Raw genomic sequence first — 4,759 nt, 5'->3', positions numbered from 1 at the left:
GATCTGCGCAATTTCCGATTAGTGAAACTGCAAAGATCATCCAACAAAGATCGGCGGGGCGGAGATTGTTGTTCCCGGGTCCGGATGAAGGGCGGAGGAGGAGTTTTACTTTCCAGAAAGCTCATTGGAGTTTGAGGAAATGAAAGCAGACTCGACGATTCAAACTACTCGAAGGCAATTGATAATGTGACTTAAGAATATAAGTGAAAGCGCCAGCGCGGGTGGCTGGTGAGATCAGTTCGTGGTGAAGTAAAAGGCGGCTTGTCCTCTGGAGCAAATATCACAGAACCTTTTCTAGTTCCCAAAATATTTATCCAGACTAAAATATACCAGAACATTAAATTGTCAAATTTTAACTTAAACACCCCCCCCCCCCCCACTGTTCCCCACCCGGACTCGTACTCAATTTCCCCCTCACTTTCCTACTACATTCCTTCCTCTAGCCTCACAATGTGCAAATCTTCAATCTTTTCGTTGCACTACTTCTGTCTTTTCAACTCTGGCGTTTGTTCAACCACCTGTCTACCCCTCCCCACCCCCTATCATCTATATCCACCTCTTCATAACTCTCATAACTCCAAGGTCCTATTTAGCACTATTACCTCTGTCATATGTCCCGCCCCCAGTACTAGCTTAGTTGGGTCCCCTGCTAAGTGCGAAGAATTCGCTAAATTTTTCACCAGCAAAGTTGAGAACATTAGAATGAACATTTCCCCTCCCACCCGTGACCTAGCTGTCTCACTAGTCTATTCATCTAAATTGGACTGTTTCCAACCCGTCACTCTATCCTCCCTTGCAAAGCTTGTCCCCGCTATGAAACCTGCAACCTGCCCCCTTGATCCTGCCCCCACTGCCCTTCTGAAGGATGTCATTGCAGTAGCTGGTCCCAGCATCCTCTCTATTATCAACAGTTCTCTGGCCACTGGCACTGTTCCAACCTGTTTCAAGCACGCGGTGGTCCAGCCCCTACTGAAAAAACCTAACCTAGACCCCACCTTGCCTAGCAACTACAGACCCATTTCCAAACTGCCATTCCTGCCAAAAGTCCTTGAAAAGGCAATTCTAAACCAATTAGTGCCCTACCTACACCAAAACACCATCCTGGAAAGTTTCCAGTCAGGTTTCGGAGCCCACCACAGCACAGAGTCTGCCTTGTTGAAGGTACACAACGACCTGCTTCTCGCCATCGACACTGGCGACTGTGCAATCCTGCTCCTTCTCGACCTCAGCGCAGCGTTCGATACAGTGGACCACACCATCCTTATTGGCCGTCTCCGGTACGCGGTTGGCATTGATGGCACTGCCCTGAGCTGGTTCGTTTCCTACCTCAAAGATAGGAGTTTCGCCATCAACATAGGCAGTTATTCCTCTTCTCCAGCTAGCCTCTTCTGCGGAGTTCCACAAGGCTCCATCCTAGGCCCCATTCTCTTCTCTCTATACATGCTCCCCCTTGGCCAAATCATTCAAAGGCACGGCATTTCTTTCCACTGCTATGCCGATGACACACAGCTTTACCTCCCCCTGAAACCCAACAACCGGTCAAATTTAAACAGCCTCTTACACTGCCTTGAGGACATAAAATGTTGGATGGCACAGAACTTCCTCCAATTAAACGAGAGCAAGTCTGAGGTCATCCTATTCGGCCCTCCCGACTCCATCAAATCGATAACAGGCAGTCTTGGAAGCCTATCCTGCCTAGTCAAACCGCATGTCAAAAACCTCGGCGTGATATTTGACTCTGCATTAAAGTTTGACAAGCAAGTCAACGCTGTGGTAAAAGCCAGCTTCTTCCAACTTCGTACCATAGCTAAAATCAAACCTTTCCTCCAATTCGACGACACTGAAAAAATCATTCACGTTTTCATTTCCTCCCGCTTAGACTACTGCAACTCCCTATACACTGGGATCAGCCAATCATCCCTGTCCCGCCTGCAACTGGTCCAAAACGCCGCAGCGAGACTCCTGACGGGTACCCGTAAAAGGGACCACATCACGCCGATTCTGGCCTCTCTCCACTGGCTCCCTGTACGGTACAGAATGAACTTCAAGCTCCTCCTATTCACATATAAAGCCCTAAATGGACATTCCCCCCCCCCCCCCCCCACATCAAAAATCTTCTAACCCACCTCTCTAACTCCAGGTCCCTCAGGTCGGCCGACTTGGGGCTACTCACTATCCCGCGGTCTAGGCTTAAGCTCAGGGGTGACCGCGCTTTTGCGGTTGCAGCTCCTAGACTGTGGAACAGCATCCCTCTCCCCATCAGAACTGCTCCCTCCATCGACTCCTTTAAGTCCAGGCTCAAAACCTATTTCTACTCCCTAGCGTTTGAGGCCCATGAGGAGGCGCTGTGAACTGTTTTGTATGTGCTGTTATGTTTGTGTACCACTGTATGTTTCATTTTTTTCCTTAGTACCTAAACAGATGTACAGCACTTTGATCAACGTGGGTTGTTTTTAAATGTGCTATACAAATAAAATTGACTTGACTTTACTTGACTTCAGACAGACGCAAAAAGATGAAGTAACTCAGCAGGCCAGGCAGCATCTCTGAAGAAAAATGAATAGTCAAGTCAAGTCAAGTCAATTTTATTTGTATAGCACATTTAAAAACAACCCACGTTGACCAAAGTGCTGTACATTTGATTAGGTTCCAATAGAAAAAAAAATGAAAACATACAGTAGCACGCAAACAGTTCACAGCGCCTCCTCAATGAGCCTCAAACGCTAGGGAGTAGAAATATGTTTTGAGCCTGGACTTAAAGGAGTCGATGGAGGGGGCAGTTCTGATCGGGAGAGGGATGCTGTTCCACAGTCTAGGAGCTGCAACCGCAAAAGCGCGGTCACCCCTGAGTTTAAGCCTAGACCGCGGGATAGTGAATAGCCCCAAGTCGGCCGATCTGAGGGACCTGGAGTTAGAGAGGGGGGTTAGAAGATTTTTGATGTAGGGGGGGGAGTGTCCATTTAGGGCTTTATACGTGAATAGGAGGAGCTTGAAGTTGATTCTGTACCGTACAGGGAGCCAGTGGAGAGAGGCCAGAATCGGGGTGATGTGGTCCCTTTTACGGGTACCCGTCAGGAGTCTCGCTGCGGCGTTTTGGACCAGTTGCAGGCGGGACAGGGAAGATTGGCTGATCCCAGTGTATAGGGAGTTGCAGTAGTCTAGGCGGGAGGAAATGAAAGCGTGAATGATTTTTTCTGTGTCGTCGAATTTGAGGAAAGGTTTGATTTTAGCTATGGTTCGAAGTTGGAAGAAGCTGGCTTTTACCACAGCGTTGACTTGCTTATCAAATTTTAATGCAGAGTCAAATATCATGCCGAGGTTTTTGACATGCGGTGACGATTCGGGTCGAGACCCTTCTTCAGACTTCTTCAGGGGAAAGGGGAACAAGAAATATAAACGGTACTTAGGAGAAATGAATGGAGCTTGTCAGGCTTTGTACTGCCCCTCCTAAAATCAGTCTGAAGCAAAGTCTGAAGGTCCCTAGGAGAAACATCACCTGTCCATGTTCGCCAGAGAAGCTGCCTGACCCGCTGAGTTACTTTGTGTCTTTTATTATACAAAACAAAAACTGCAACAACTCTAGAAATTCACAGCATCTACACATGCATTAGTGTCATACTCAGCAGTGTTTGCTCCTATCTTTAAACAAAACACATTGCCATTCATGTGCCCCCCCCCCCCGGGTGATATTGCGGTGCTGGCTCGAAGGGCCAAATGGCCTGCTCCTGCGCTTATTTTCTCTGTTGCTATATATCCCTTCCCTTCTTTGAGGGGTGTCCCCACCGGACATTGCCCTTCAATATCCAAAAGCAGAAGGACTAGACTGTTTTCTTTCCCGACGGAGACTTTGAGTGACTGCACGAAGCTTCAGTGCATCCCTCAGCACACATTGCCGCAGTTTGGAATGGGCCAGTCGGCAACTTTCCTTGACAGACACCTCACTGCTGTAAGGCCAACAAGTTTTCGGCAAAGAACGTCCTTCACCAAGCTGATGATCTTTTAGCAGCACTTGATGCTCATCCCTGAATGTGTCCCTGGGAAAACCCCGTAAAACAGAATGGAGCTGCTAGGGCTGAACCGTGACATTGTTTCCTCATACCCTCTTCGCAAATCCGCACTCTGCGAAGAAGTGGGCAACTCTCGTCTCCGTAGCGGCCATCACAGATAAGACTGGAAGATGTGTTGATATATAGGTGCAAACACTATTGAGCACTGGCGTTACTGGCTTTATCCTGCACTAAACGTTATTCACGTTATTCCCTTTATCGTGTATCTGTGCTAGATTGTAATCATGTATTGTATTTCCGCTGACGGGTTAGCACACAACAAAAGCTTTTCACTGCACCTCGGTAAACAAATGACAATAAATTAAACTCAACTCAGCAACACTGTTGAATGTATCGACACTGAGAATGTCTGAAGTTTTTGCATAGTTTTTGTTTTGTATATATTTCTTATTCTAAATAAAGTTTATTTCTGGGGAAAAAACTGTTAAAAAGAGAATCAGTCAAAGTTTCCGGTCGAAGACAAAGGGTTTATTTTCCTTTACAGCGCCCACTCTGCAATCCGCTCTCCTTAATTTGGTCGTTTTGCGGTTGGGCACCTCCTGCAGATTTCATATATCTTTACCATTTTATACTAAACTTTAGATCCAAAGTCGCGGATAGATTAGAAACATTAAATGAAAATGAAACCTCAACGGTCTTTGACCCGAAACGTCAACATAGTTTCTCTTTCTGCATTCGTTGCCTAACTTGTT

Source organism: Rhinoraja longicauda, chromosome 26, assembly GCF_053455715.1.
Source record: "Rhinoraja longicauda isolate Sanriku21f chromosome 26, sRhiLon1.1, whole genome shotgun sequence".
Taxonomy (NCBI): Eukaryota; Metazoa; Chordata; class Chondrichthyes; order Rajiformes; family Arhynchobatidae; genus Rhinoraja; species Rhinoraja longicauda.
This window is presented reverse-complemented; position numbering follows the sequence as displayed.